A 15,940-nucleotide genomic window follows, 5' to 3' on the forward strand; every position below is an offset into this window, starting at 1 on the left:
GTTGTCTGGAGGCCACAGAGGGATTTATAAAAGGCCATTCGTCTAATTAATAATTGGTCCGCTGCCAACTTAAGTGGTTTGGTGCTGTTAAGTGTAAGTATATTTTTAATGTAAGGAACTTATTCCCATTAGCTGTCTTCTCTTTTGAAAATATGGCCAAGTGAGAGGCTGAGATTCCACACGCTGAATCACCTGGATTTGCTGGCCTCTTAAGAGTTTACCTGTCAGGCCAAGTTTATTTCCCACACCATGCTCCAAAGGACAAAGCCCATCTTTCATGCAATAAACATTGAGGGAAAATCCCGGCAACGGCAGGCTCATCCTTTGGCACTTTTTTTTTTTTTTTTTTTTGGTTCCAGGCCTGCCTGTGTAAACGTTGCCTAGCTCACAGCACAAAGCGCCATGTGTAGAGCCAGACCTTCTGCGTGACTGTGTGACCCACACAGACAATTAGGATATTTCCCGCCTTTGTGCTTAAGGGAGAAGCATCTCTAACAGACATCACTGGGGAAGGCATTTGTGTCTTGGTTTGTTCAATGTTTTGAGGGTCCCAGAGGCGACTTGGTGCTATGGAACTCGTGCCCACCCCCCCACCCCTTCCCCGGCAACCCCTGCCTGAACTCATATGTTGAAGCCCTAACTCCCAATGTGATAATATTTGGAGATGATGAGGCCTTTGGGAGGGAATCAAGTGACCCAGGGTGGAATCCTCAGGATGGGGTTAGTGGCCTTATAAGAAGAAACAATGGGAAGAAAGAGCTGTCTTTCTCTACTAAACGAGAAGACCATCTGCAAGCCAGGAATCAAATCAGCTGGCCCTTCGAAGTAGGACCTGCCAGCCTCCAGAACTGTGAAAAGTAACTTTCTCTTGCTCAAGCCACCCAGTCTAAGGTATTTTGTTAGAGCAGCCCAAGCTGACTAAGACACTTGATGAGGCCCTCTTCCGTCTGCCAGTTACCCTGCTGAGCGCCCTGCAGTTTATGGAATAAAACAAATCCTTTTTCCCTTAAGGAACAATGGCAGTAATTTGCTCTTGGTGATCCTTTCAAAATATCCCCAAGAATATTCTTCTGAGCCGGTCGCAAATCAAATTCCTCCAGCTGATTGTGATTTAACAATACGAGTTATTGAAATGTTTCATTTGGTCCAAAGCTTGCATCAGCTGCTTGATCTGATAGATTTGAAACAAAAGAGGAAAAAATGTTTTTCCATCCTCCTAGGACTTTTCCAGACTTGCTCTGCTTTTGCCAGGCTGTGATCTAATCCTAGAAACCTCTTCAGGACTGCTTGGGCCTAGGGAGTGTTATTTAAGGCAGGCCGGCTGCACACTTTGCAAGTGGCACTCAACACTCATCCATAATCAGATGCCTGGGCCATAGGTGCCTCTATTTAAATAGGGCTGCACTTTATGACTTCTCACTTGTTTAATCCACCCTCTACACATTGGGAAGTTTCAGGAAAGCCTTTGCACAGAGAGAGAAGAGAGCTGGTTTGGGGAAAATCAACTCAAATCCTTTCTCTAAATGTGAATCGCCTTTATAAAGATGTTAAGCACATTAGACATTTTCCCTCCAACATCCAGCTGTTTCTTCTAACTGCTTCCAGAAAACCCAGACAGAACCAGAAATGCTCCAAGGGGGAAAGAGCCCGGAATCACTGAAAAACAGCAACAGTCCCCTCCTCCAGCCTCCAGTGGAGGGGCCTCGAGTCTTCCAGAGACTCCTCCACCCAGCAAGCTGCCCTGTCACACCTACACAGGTGTGCTATCGGCGGGGGGCCCCCGCCTCCCCCGCAGCTGACTTGCCCACCACCCATTCCACCCACTCTCTCTTGTGTGCAGTCAGACCCAGATGTAAAGCAGATTACGGTGTCCGTATTCTTTACGAGAGAAAACACAAACACAGGTCTTTTCCTCGTTCCCTGCAGCAAAGCCAAACCCATTCGAGAGAACCTGTGGGAGAATGTCACCCGAAGAGTCGGTGCCCGGCAGCTTGCTTTAGACGACGACGGCGCCGCAGGGCTGGAAACATCTGGAGTGTGCAGAAGAGGCTCATCACTCTTCGAGCTGGAAAAACACGCACAGCCTGAGCAGGCTGCCAGGGACCGAGAGGAAGGCTCTCGACTTCCCAGCTCACCCGAGCCTCTCGAGGTTAATATTCCAAAGGCAAACACTGCATTTGCACAGCATGTTCTGTCTCGAGCCTTCACTCTGCTGAGTAAGTCACTTGATGCTTTTGAAGCAATTTTGAGGCCAAAGGCAGAGAAAAGCCTGCAAACAAATGATAGGACACTCAAAGCAATGATCCTGCTCACGTGTGCCCTTGTGTGCTTGGACAAGTGCCTCCGAGCCCATTCTTCTCTTCAGGATCCTTTCAGCAAAGCTGCCCATAGAGACAGGATGGTGACTGGCATCCCCATTTTATGGATGGGAAAACTGACATACACGGCCCTGGGAGGGATCTTCGGGAAAATCTCCTGCATTGGGCCTAAAGTCCCAGTGATACCTTGATGCCGTTGGGCTTAAGGAAAGCCACCGAAATCATTCTTGCCTGCTCTGCCACCCAATAGCATGTCTGATCTTAGCTGAATGCCTTCCTGTCCCAGAATCCTGTGACAGAGATAATAATCATACTTGCCCCAAAACATGGGTAAAAAAAGACTATCAAACTCTTGAAACAGTACCTGGCACATGGTAAGCACTTAATAAATGTTAATGATGGTGACGGTGGTAATGATTTTGAAACCTATGCTTAGATAGATTTCTAGAAAAAACTAAGTATAAACTTGTCCATCAGAATTCCAGATAAAAGAAGATTATAATTGGATGATGCTATGGGCTTTTAATTTCTCCCTTCCAAGATCAAATATTTAAAGAGGTCAGGCCTGACCTTCTCATTTCCATTTTGGTACAGGGTTCTGGTTATATTTGTAAGGTTCTTGGGGATGCCTGGGTGGCTCAGTAGGTTGAGCATCTGACTCGTGATTTCAGCTCAGGTCATATTCTCAGCATTCTGAGATCAAGCCCCACATTGGGCCCTGAGCTCAACAGGGAGTCTGCTTGAGGTTCTCCCTCTCCTTCTGCCCCTCCCTTGGCTCATGCTTGCTCACTCTTTTTCTCTCTAAAATAAAGAAATAAATCTTAAAAAAGAAAAGAAAAGAAAGGTTCTGAGTTGAGATGTCAAAAAAAAAAAATTCTCTGCTATCTGTTCCTGAATACGCCAGCACTGATGCCTCAGGCTGTTAGATCAATTGAAGAATCTCCCTGCACTTGGCAGCAGAGGTAATAACTAACTTTCTGCCAGGGAAGTAAAGGAAATCCAGAAATCTTTGACCTACCTCTTTGTGTTGGTATCTAACATTTTACTGTTTCTTTGACATCAAAAACCATCTGGAGATCCAATGGCAGAGCCTGCTGGCGCTTCTAGTGTGCGTGTTCTCCTCGCCTTCCTGGGCACACAGCCACCCTTACTGTCAGCTATGGCCATAGGGCTGAGCTCTGGCGGATAGAATATGAGCAGAAGGGATGTGCACCACTTTCAGGCCTCACATAGTTGATCCTTATTTTTCTCTTTCCTCATGTACCAGCAGACTGTAAAGAGCCCCATGGACTATAAGAGGGTTGAGTTTCAAGATGGAAGGAACCAGAGCCCCTGAGTCACTACACGGAGGAAAGCTGTCCATCAATCAAGAACACTTATTTTGAATCATGAATAAGAAATGAACTCATGTTGGGGTGCCTAGGTGGTAGAGTCTGTTGGGTGTCTCGCTCTTGGTTGTGGCCCAGGTTGTGATCTCAGGGTCATGGGACCAAGTCCCACATCAGGCTCCAGAATCAGCTCAGAGTCTGCTTAAGATTCTCTGTCTCCCTCTCCCTCTACCCTTCCCACTTGCGCTGTCTCTCTCACTCTCAAATAAGTAAATAAATCTTTAAAAAGAAAGAAGGAAGAAAGAAGAAAGAGAAAGAAAGAAAGAAAGAAAGAAAGAAAGAAAGAAAGAAAGGAAGGAAGGAAGGAAGGAAGGAAGGAAGGAAGGAAGGAAGGAAGGAAGGAAGGAAGGAAGAAAGAAAGAAAGAAAGAAAGAAAGAAAGAAAGAAAGAAAGAAAGAAAGAAAAAAAGAAGAAGAAAGAGAAAGAAAGAGAAAGAAGCTAACTTATATTAACCACTGGAGTTTGGGAGAAATGGTTTAAAAAGTCTGCCTGCCCCTAACTAGAGTAGCTCCCAATTGTGGCAAACTCTAAAGCAGTGACTTAGCTAAGTACACACAGCTAATTAGGGATTTAAGCTTCAACTTCTTATCCAAGGCTGTCACCACTAAAAGCCCCTTAGAAGATGTCATCCACTAGTGCCTGACACATAACAGGATCTCCAAAGTTGATGGATGAATGGATGGATAGATGGGCATGTAGGCTATTAAATGTATGGATATATGGGTTGAGGGGTTGGTGGATGGATAGAAGGATAGGTGGGTGGATGTGTGGATGAATGAGTGGTTGGATAGATGGATGGATGGGTAGGTGGATGGATGGGTGGATGGATGGGGGTATGGGTGTACCGATGGATGGATGGATAGATGGTTGGGAAATGGATGGATGGGTAGATGGATAGATGGGTGGATGGATGGGGGGGTATGGGTGGATAGATGGTTGGGTAGATGGATGGATGGGTAGATGGATGGATGGGTGGATGGATGGGTGGGTAGGTAGGCAATAACCCTATAGTCATTTATCCATTAAACTGTCTTCAGTTCACAGGAGAAGGAACAGAATGAGTTTGTTTTTCTTTGGGGTGGGATGGGGTTTCATGATCAACCCTGAGATCTCAGAGATGGGCAGTCCCATTCAGGGTTGTAAGGCCTGACCAAGGGCTGGTGAATGCACATTGGAATCAGTAGGGAAATCAACCATTCAGACTCCCTGGGGTCCTGATTCAGTCTTCCACATGGTGGAACACACTGCCCCCCCAAAAAGACAAGACTAAATAGACACAAGCCCAGCGAACTGAGGCTGGATTTTTTACGTGGCTAGCTGGAGGAGGGTCTGCCAAATATGAATATGGTGTTTATCAAGAAACAGAGGGCATATCAGCCAGCTGGGCCAGCCCCACCTCACTTGCCACCTGCTTATCTCCCCCCCCCCACCCCGCGTATGCCATTTCACTGTGTTGAGGTGCAGAACACTCAGACCTCCGCTCTGCCCAGGAACCCCCCTCTGCAGGGCTGCAGGGGCTGAGCTCCCCATGTTCAGCTCTCTGCAGGGATGGCTGGGCTCCCCTCCTCCCGGGGACGCGCCAGCCTCTCCGCCTCTGGCAAGCAGGCCCTTTCAGCCTGTCTTTATGTCCTTATCAGGGCTCCGCGGCAGGCCCAGGTGCCAGGCCTCATTCACTCAATTACCGTCTTCACGGGACACAATGCTCGCTTCTGAAAGCCTACACTGGGCGCAGATAGAGACACTTTCATGGCAAGGATTCAGAGCTAAATCCTCTTTTGATACTGTCAGAAACTCCCTGCCAAGCTGACACTGTATGTTAGAGGGAAAAAAGCTCACCAGCGCAGAAAGCCGAAATTAAATTAAACAGGATATTAATACCTAGTAGTTAAGGAAATGATATTTCCTTTTCTTGATTTCTCTCTCCCAACGCTGGAGCCAAAAAATGCATCCCAGCTCAGCTGAGCCAGCCGGGCCTCAGGTTTTCGAAAGCACAAGCAAATCCCCAACCATGACTGCTCTCAAGGCAGATCTTCCTTGGGGTCCCTTGGCCACCCCCAGCCCGACCCCACCAAACCCAGGCTTTCCAGCTCCCCTCCATTCTACTGAAGGACAGTCTGTTGAATCCCTCTGAAGTGGAAGGAAACTGATACTCAGTTCAAGTGGTGAGATTATGGGTGGGACTTTTTTTCCCTCTGCTGTATTCTAAATTTCCAAAAACTATGGCCATGTTATTTTTATAATAGAAACTGTATTTATGTTTTAAAAGGACAACCCCCTATGCCCTCTCTTCAAGTTCAGAGCTTTGTGCTATTTCTCGATCACATGCTTGGCAGCAGATCATCACTGATAATAACAAGCTCAATTGTCATTGAATCTGTATTGAATGGTGTCCATTTGGCACCTTCTGCGTGCCAGGCCCTGTGCTGAGCACTCGTGTGAATTGTTTCATTAAATCCTCATGACAGGTGTGTCAGGTTAGTAACTGCTACCATTCCCGCTCTAAAGATGATTCGCACACCATGTTCAAGGTAGTGTCATTTACAGTAGCCACAAGGTGGAAATGGCCCAAATGTCCATCAAGGGATAAACGGATCAACAAACTAGCAAATACATACAATGGGACAGCAGTCATCCTGAAAAAAAGGAAGGAAATCCTGACGCTACAGCGTGGATGGAATTTGAGGGCATGACGCTAAGTGAAAGAAGCTGGACACAAAAAGATAAATACTGTCTGATTCCTCTTGTGTGAGGTGCCAGAGTGGTCAAATTCACAGAAGAAAGGAAAATAGAACGGCGGGTGTCGGGGGCTGGGGTGGGAAGAATAGGAATTTTTTGTTTAACAGGTACAAAGTTTTAGTTTGGAAATGATGGAGAAGTTCTAGAAGTGGATGATGGTGATGGCTGCACAACTGGAATGTCCTCATTGCCATTGAACTGTACACTTAAAAACAGTTCAAAGGAGGGATGCCTGGGTGGCTCAGTGGTTGAGCGTCTGCCTTTGGCTCAGGTTGTAATCCTGGGGTCCTGGGATCGAGTTCTGCATCAGGGTTCCCTGAAGGGAGCCTGCTTCTCCCTCTGTGTCTCTGTCCCTTTCTTTGTGTCTCTCATGAATACATAAATAAAATCTTTTTTTCAAAAGATTTTTCATTTACTTATGGGAATCATGCTGGTGATAAGAATGCTCTAAAATAAATTTTGTGAGGATTGTACAACTTGATAAATAAAGGCCTTGGGGTGTGTACTCAAAAATTGTAAACTGTAGGACATGCAAAATATGTCTCAATCAGTTATTAAAAAAAATACAATCCAAGTTCTTGGGTAGCCTACAAGGCTCTATAGATGCTTCTCTGGTCACTTTCTTCTACTTCTCTCCCTCTTATTCACTCCACTCAAGCCCCAGTGGCCTCTCCCTGTTCCTTGAACATCCAAATGTGCTTATGCCTCAGGCCCTTTGCACTTACAGTTTGCTACTTCTGGATGAACACTCCCTCAGATGTGTATATGGCTTTCTCACTCCATCCAGATCTCTGCTTGCATGTTACCAAATCAGAGGGACCTTCCCTGATCCCCGTCTAAACTAGCCCCTAATCTTTCTGTCCCTTTAACCTGTTTCATTTTCCTTCTTAGTATGTATCGCCTCCTCTTGACCTATTATGTCTTTATTTAGTCTCTCTTGACCTAACAATGTAAGCACAACAAGAGCAAAGGATTTGTATGTGTTTGCTGCTGGCTCTGCCTTGTCTGCAGTTACTTGCCCTTGGTCAGCCTCAGAATCACACCCAGGTGTAGACAGACCTTAGAGAAGACCCGAGCCCAGCCTCTTCCAGAATGGCTTCCCCATGATGTTTGGCCAACCATGGGCAGACAGATCCCGAAAGTGCTAAACATGGAAGGGCTCTGAGAAGTTCTGTGTGGAGCTTGGTTGGACTGCTTATAACCTTCCCTAAATAAATTTGACCCCAGAACCCTTCCTCCTTCTTCCTTCCCCTCACTGAGCTATAGAAGATGCAACACCCATAGGGTCCTGGGGTAAACTTCCAGAGATGCCGTGTCCAGGCAAGCCTTTGTTTTGCGGGTGAGAAATTAGTGTCCCAGAATGGGAGAGGGACTTGCTCAAGCCTGGGGACTACAAGCCAGGCTTCCCAGCTCCCAATCCCATCATCCTTTCCTTAGTAACCTTTGTTTTTGACCTTCAGGGATACACGACATTGGCTGGATGCAGAAGAGGACCAACGTGCTCTGTTTCCCAGAGTTTGCCCTAGAGAATGGGAGAAATAGGGAAAAAGAAATACACAATTCTCCCTGTAGTGCTGTGACTTTACCGGGTTCACCAGCATTTATGAGCACTTACTATACGCGAGGCACTGTGCCCACGGCTTCACGCACTTCAACTCTTCTCATGGTATGTGAGCCCAGTGAGGAAGTCCCACTTTACAGGTTAGGAAACTGAGGCTTGGCGAGGCTCACTGACCTGTCCAGGACCACATAGCAGGGAGTCTGAGAGCCTAGATTCGCACTCCAGCTTTCCCAGCCGCTAAGATCCACTGCCTCCTCGGACCAGCTGCCTCTCACTGGTCCCCACTGGAGCCCCCCTGCCTCCACCAAGGTTAAGAGCTTTGCAAATCCCCCTAGGGAAACTCTGCCAGGGTCTGTAAGGAACAGATCAGGGAAAGGGCAGCTCCTCTACTTCACATCCTTTCATGTGTTCCAGACGAGAGGGGGCGTAGGGACAAGGCAGGTGACCTGGGCCACAGTCCGGGCTTGTTCTGGAGATCTCCTCCACTCACTTGTGGCCTGTGGGGTGTTAAATAATGAAAGGTATAGGTGGCAGAGGGGGTAAAGAACACTGTTCTCAGGCCTCCACATGTGCAAGTACCCTTTCCCTGTTTGTTTTCTCTCTTCTAGTAAAATGAGCTTCTCTGACAACCTCCTGGCACGGAACCCTGCGGAACGGAGACCAGCAGAAAGATTGATCCCCCATAAATCAGTACAGTTCAGTCTAACAAGCAATTATGTGATTGCAACAAGCGCTGTCAGAGGGGGCAGACCGCGGCCCAACACGCAGCCGCAGCGTCACATGATCTGCCCTCGCCGTTGCTGGGGTTTTTTTTTTTTTTCAAACAAAAAGAAATTCTCCAAATTCATGAAAAATAAAATAAAATAAAACCCCGACTGGAAGTAACAGATGGAAAAGGTGGAGCAGCAATAACTAGTGGCTCAAGAGGAAACGAGGGGAGGCCGCCCTCCTCGACCCCCACCCCACGGACCCCCCCCCCCCCCCCCCCCCCCCCCCGCCGCAGCTTCCCTACCCCACCCAAGTCTGAGTCACCCCCTCCCTCGCCAGTCCCTGCTCTGTTGGGTGTCTTCTTTTCTAAAGCTTTGCTATTTTGTTTATCATGGATTTTTCACAATAATTTTGATTCTAAGAAAAATACGGCATTAAAATATTATTTTATCCTGATCACTGGGTTTTCTGGCTCCTATGCAAATTTTGTATCACCTGCCTCACCTTTGACTCAGCCCTGGCTGAATGAATGCGGGCGGGAGACAACCAGCGTGCGGGGCAGCAGTGCTAGGTGCACTGATTCAGTGCAGGCGAGTGGGACAGGAGAGGACAGAAGGCCATGCAGATCCAGGTCAGCTGGATCTTCTCTCCTCCCTAAACCCCATGAGTCTAGACAAACCCCAGGAAAATGAACCCCCGTGAGGACTAATTCTCCCGTGGGCCGCAGAGCACAGGTGAGAATAAATACCGGATCAACTAACCCTCATAGGCTCTAGCCCCGTGCTCTGCGCATTCCTGAGTTCTGTACATGTGCCTGTTCATTAATTTCCCCACGACTCGTGGGTACGTCCTAGTAGGACGAACCATACGCTATTGCCACTAATCGACTGTTTCTGACTCGCACTGATGGCAGTTTCATGTCATGTGGCCTGAGAGTGTTATCCCCATGTCACTGATAAGCAAACTGAGCCATAGATGGGGAAGCTAACTTGCTCTAAGCCCCAAGGTGGTGGAGCCAGGATTCCAACCTGGGCAGTCTGGCATGAGGCCCTGCTCAGAATCACTCTCCTCTCCTCCTGCTCCCCCTGTAGATCCTCTCACTGTCATAGTAGGTCCTGTCCCTGATCAGGGCTGGTGGCTTTACTTTGTAAGGGGGTGGTGGTGCATGCTCTGAGAGATCAAAGAAGAGCTGCACAGGAGCCTGCCCTAACTTAGGACCAGCAGCCCAAGCAAAGGGGTGCCCTGATGCCTCCTCCAGACAGCCCAAAGGATTTGTAGCCTCAGCTGGCTTCTTGGCTGCAGGAACGTGTGTGGTGAAGTTTCAGGCCCCTGGAGCCCAGAGGTGATGGAGAAAGTGGACATACCATCATTTCATTATTTGTGGTGGTTGGCCCAGGGCAGGGGGCCCACAGGGAATGTGCCGCATTCGCTCCTGGAGGACAGTGGTCCCCTGCAAATGCAGTTCCAGCATTTATGGATGAGGTACATCAGGCGGCATTCCTAACCTGAAACTCCCACCCAGCCCAAATCCAGCAGCAGCTTTCCTACGATCCTGGAGGTTTCTAGACGGTGGGCAACTCCAGGCGGAGCTAAGGTCGAGCACCCAAACCACAGCCCTAGAGCACAGATCCAAAGAAGCACTGGATGAGCACACTGGTCGCTTTCACATGCCAGCCCAGAGTGGAACAGAGGCCCAGGACCAGAGTTCAAGCCGTGGTGGGAAGGCTCGAGGGCTGGGCACAGTTTTTGTTATTATGACTTCTAAACCTACCAGCTTCGCAGTGACAATCAGCAGTCAGTCCCCAACAGGCCTGAACTCAGCCCCTGAGAGGACGGAGACCTCAGCGGCTGCCTTCCTATCTGGGTGCAAGCTGGTGAGCGCACACCATTCAAACATTCCTTCCCTCCTCCCCAAAGGCCATCTGGGCCCAAGAACTCTTCTTATCTGATGCATCGTAGCCTCCCACGAATGCTCACCACCACTACCATTTCTGATTTTGTAGTTAATGCGAGGCCTCTGCATTGTAGCCTGGCGGCAGAGTCCAAATGAAGAAAAACTGCAGATTTGCAATTGCTTGTCTCTCCTCATTGTCTCCCCAGTTTTGGCAGGCAGACGATGTGAGCAGGACTCAGGGAGTTAATATTTGAAGCTCCTTCCCTGGTAGCACCAGCTCCCCGCGTCTCTTTTGTGCGAGTTTAATAAAATAAATTTTGAATATCAATAAAGTACGTCCTATTTTTCTTGGCATGTCCCGGCCCTGCTCCATCCTTCTATTGCAGAAGTCATGCTACAGACAGATCACTTTTCCACAGATCATTGATGTGGTGCCACGAGGGCTGCAGATGATTTGCTAAAATGCTCCAAAGGTATTCAAATTTCTTTAAAGAAGAAATTCAATTTATGTGCATTTATATTACAATGTCTGTCAGGAAGAAAGGTTATAATCACCAGCATATTTTAGATTTACATTTTCTTCTGTACATGAGGTAATGGTATTAGAGGGAAACTTTGAAGCTTAGGGTTGAATTGGACGCATGGTCCTATTTTCATTGCTGCTAAAAGCAGGTTTTTGAAGTTCTTGAGGAAAGCATATGTTAGCATATGTTAGAGAAATATCAAGAACAGGAGGCTGGGTGGCTGAGAGTTTAAAACATTTGTCTTTCCTTCTGGCCTCTCCATGTGGGGCACAGATAGGCTATGCCTCTACACCTCGACCCCTCCGGGAGCCATTTGGGGTGTCAGCGCCTGACACAGAGTCCAGGAGAAATGAGTGTGTGCCAAGGCCACTGCCCTTCCTCACCCTGGGAAGGCCCAGAGAGCCAACTCGGCGGTCCAGGGAGGGCAGGGAGGGGTGAACCACAGATTCACCCAGGAAGTAATCCTTGATCCTGGATATTTTTAAATTACTTCCAGTGCTTTCTTCTGGGAAAACTTCTAGGTTTTCCCAGGAAAATTTCTTCTCGGAAACTTCTGTTTTCAATCCTTTCACCATCCAATGGGCCAGTACAAGCAAGATGGTGGCTGAGCCTACGTCATGTAAACAAAAAACTGGCATCTGGGATTCTTGTCCAAGAGCCAAAGCTGGTAACAGGCACAACCAGGATTCCAATCCAGGGATTTGGTTCCATGGGCCACTGTGTTAATCCAGTTGCCTGGGGCCATCCAGATGGAGACCACATTTAGTGTCTTTAGCTATGCTCCCTAGACAAGGATCTGTGGGAAGCTGAGTGAACAAATGTTCTTTAGTGATCCTGACCCGATGCTCAACATCTCCCTCTTCTGCTCCATAGCAGAGTCTCGGACACCTGGCTTTGCTGCTTCCAAATTGCATATTTAAAAAATTGGGCCAGGGAAGGATGATGTTTTCTCAACTTCTTGTCCATGGTTAAGACTACATATTTTGTTTGGTGGGTATTTCTAACTGAATGTCACCACCTCTTTTATTGTGTTTCTTCCTAATGTAAAAATAATAACCACCGAGTATAAAACATTTAAGTTTACACTCAATTATAGAATTATGGGAGAAAAGGGAAATTAAGATCAATCTTAATTCTATTTCCCAGAAGTACCATTGTTAACATTTTGGTATATAACTTCCTGTATATCTTTTTTTAAAGATTTTTTTTTAAATTCATTCATGAGAGACACAAAGAGAGAGAGGCAAAGACACAGCAGAGAGAGAAGCAGGCTCCCCACAGGGAGCCCCAAGTGGAACTCGATCCTGGGACTCTAGGATTATGCTTTGGGCCGAAGGCAGGCACATAACCACTGAGCCACCCAGGAGTCCCAACTTCCTGTATATCTTATACACACACACATATATAACATGTTGAACATGTTTTATATAAATACATTTTTCATAAAAGTGAAATCATACTAAATTGTTTTATTGAGATGCTGGTTCACAACAGATTATGAGCATCTTTTTATACCACTGACTATCCTACAAGAGAATTTTAACGGCTGCATAGGATTCCCCTCTATGGTTGTACTTTAAAGTATTTAACCAATCCCTTTTTGTTGGACATTTAGGTTATTCCCAATTTTTCATGAATATAATTGATACCATGATGGACTTCGATGCAGCTAAATCTCAGCTCATAGCCACAATTATTTATTTAGGACAGACAAATCAATAAAAGTGAAATGTGGGGGCATACAGGATATGTATATTTTTAATTGTTTTGGTCAAGATTGCCACACTATCTCCAGAAAGATCATACCACTGACTTTTTCCATCAGCAGTGAGTGAGAGTCCATGTTTCATTGACCTAAACTCTAACTTAATTGGTTAAGAAAGCCACTTTTAAGTTATTATTCCACATGGAGAAAGGTAAACAATGTATTTCCTGGGAGCTCAGCCTCTTCTGGGAAAATAGGAAAAAATTACCTTAGTTAATGTAGAATTTGGGGAGGCTTCCCATGGGAGAGAGCTCACAGCTTGTAGACAGGTGTTCATGTGATATCCATGAGCCTTTTAGGGTGATGGAGACCTAAGGTTGGTATTTTACTTTCTGACCCTCCAGCAATCACTTAAACTTGGTAGGATGGAAATTCCTGGCTATGACGTGACAATGAAATAGAAGGCTTTGTTCTGTGTTTTAAGAGAAAAGAAAAAATCAAATAGGAGTTAGATGGAAGAGCACAATATGTGTCTTCCCCAAAGCCATGAACAGAGAAATGGAGAAGAGAGGTTAGTAACTGAAAGGAAAGACGCAAGGATTGGCTTAAAGGAACAGTAGTCTTTCTCCCGGTTCTGAGGCTCAGCTGAGCAGCTCTTCCTTGGGTTTTCCCTGGACCCAGTCATGCAACACAAGTCAGCTAGTAGGTGTACTAGGCTGGGAAGTCCCAGCTGACCTTACCCACCCTGGCTGCCACTGGGCACCTCAGGACCCTCCAAGTGTCCCCTCACCCTCTGGAGGGTGGGACTGGCTCCCTGGCTTGGCAGTCTTGGGGAGGTGTTCCAAGAGAGCCAAGGCAGGAACTGCGAGGCCCTTTAAGGCCTAGGATCCAAATTCACCCAGCCTTGCTTTTTCCAAAATGTCTTCTTATTGTGATAAAATTCATGCAACATAGAGGTTACCACTTTAATCATTTTTAAGTATATAATTCAGTGACATTAAGTACATTCATGTGGTTGTGCCACCATCACCATCATCCATCTCCAGAACTTTTCCATCTTCTTCCCAAACAGAAAGTCTACCCATAAAACACTAAATCCCCATTCCCCAGTCTGCCTAGCTACCAGCAGCCACCACACTGCCTCCGCCTCCAGGAATTTCACTACTCTGGGTATCTCCTAGAAGTGGAATCATACAGGGACACCTGGGTGGCTCAGATAGTTGGGTGTCTGCCTTCAGCTTGGGTCATAATCTCGGGATCCTGGGAGCAAGCCCCACATCCAGCTCCCTGCTCAGCAGCAAGTCTGCTTCTTCCTCTCCCTCTGCCCTCCCCTTGCTTGTGCTCTCTCACTCTCTCTCAAATAAATTTTTAAAACTCAAAAATCTTAAAAATAAAAAGAACTGGAATCATACAATGTTTGTCCTTTTGTGACTGGCTTATTTCACTTAGTATAGGGTGTTTAATCCATGTTGTGGCAGACGTGAGAATTTCCTTCCTTTTTAAGGCTGAATAATATTCCAATGTATGGATATAACACATTTTGTTCACCCGGCTATCCAAGGACACTTGGGTTCTTTCCACCTTTGGGCCACATTCACTTTGGCCACATTCTCTAAGTATAAGCAAGCCCAAGACCAGCCCAGAAATAGACCTACCGACTGCTGGGAGGAGCAGCAATATCACACTGGGAAGCCCATGGTGCAGGAGACCTGGTTTGTTGGGGCCATTCTACAATGCTCATCTACAGGAGCCAACAATAGCACTGACAGCCGGAAAGATCCTGACAGAAGCACAAGAAAATGTAACAGGTTATGAGTGCAACATCCAGAATGCTGGTGTAAAGAATAACTTTAGCACACACAGGAACGGGAAAGTAGGTGTGTTCACGGCACAGAGCTTCTGAGCCAAGAGAACTACCAGTACCTTCCAGTTCAGAGACATCGTGAGCTTAGTGCTTGCTTATGAGTTTAATCAAAATGAGCTCTGCGTAATGAGCGTATTGGTCTGTGCAGCGGCTGAGATGGAATTTGTGGGAAAAGAGGCAGGGATAGGGGGCAGAGGCCGTGAGTTCTAGCCTCCCGGACCCCCAAACAGGAAGCAGCCATGCTATCTCCCCAGAGTTAATTCCATACCTTCTCTGGGGTTGCAGTTTCTCAGTAGTAAAATAAAAATCACCACCTCTATCTTGTCATGAATAGATGAACTCATGTTTGTAAAAGTCGTTTAAAAAAAACACATGAAAAGAAAAACACGATTATGTCTTGCTCCTTCCTCCTTCCCTGGGTGATGTCTTTCAAGTAGCCACGTGCTCTTCCCTGGTGTCCGATTCTCTGTTCCTTCCCATCTGGGGTCCCTGACAATGGGCTTGTCTTTGCTTCATCTGCTTTCTCTCTGAAGTACAGCCAGGTGCCCCCAAAAGACTAAAGAGCTAAGTTTACCAGGGCGCTTCCTGGTCCATTTCGATTTCAAAGTGCGCTGCGGGTTCTGGATGCATGTTAAACAGTAACCCGGTCCTCAGCCCAGCGGCCCAGCTGCCCCTGCTTCCGTGCTGGTCACTGTCTATTTTCCTGTTCCCCTGCGAGGGGTGAATGACTGGAGGAGCAGAATAGAGGCCGCTGCCTTGTTGTCGCTGCCCCTCAGTTATAAGGCAGGAGGAGACACAGTCTCCCCGAGCCTCGGTTCTTCATCTGCAAAATGGGGTGATGCAGAGCCAGGATTAGCATGAGGCCGAATCACACAAGTGCTGTCTTACTTAAAATCTTGATAGTTTGGTCACCCTGGATTTTGTTTGCTTGTTTGTTTGTTTGTTTTTGCATTTACTTTTTAAAAATTGCATTAAAATCATTTCTTGGTTACTGAGTTCTTTGGCACCCCCTTCAATCTTGTATCTGTAGTGAGGGTCTCACTCGCCTCACCCTGGTCTTGGCTCTGATACCAGTGCTGATCTCAAGGGCATGTCGCAAGGGTTAAATGAGGTGACACATGGGAATCTGTGATGGACACACCGGCAGCACCTGACACAGTGAGCTGTGGTTTGCATCACCGTGCTTATTTCATCTGTCCCCATGCCTGGACAAGGAAACTATGGCTGAGAGTGGTCCCACGA

General features: G+C 47.0%; 1 long non-coding RNA gene across 1 annotated transcript; it reads right to left on the bottom strand.

The window, feature by feature from the left end:
- Nucleotides 1-606: 606 nt before the first annotated feature.
- On the bottom strand, nucleotides 607-15,291 carry LOC112660518 (uncharacterized). Its single transcript, XR_003137000.3, has 3 exons — nucleotides 14,967-15,291; nucleotides 14,490-14,614; nucleotides 607-2,269 (listed from the first exon to the last, which is right to left on the bottom strand). It is a non-coding gene; the product is annotated as an uncharacterized LOC112660518 (long non-coding RNA).
- Nucleotides 15,292-15,940: the final 649 nt, after the last annotated feature.

This window comes from Canis lupus, chromosome 2 (assembly GCF_003254725.2).
Source record: "Canis lupus dingo isolate Sandy chromosome 2, ASM325472v2, whole genome shotgun sequence".
NCBI lineage: Eukaryota > Metazoa > Chordata > Mammalia > Carnivora > Canidae > Canis > Canis lupus.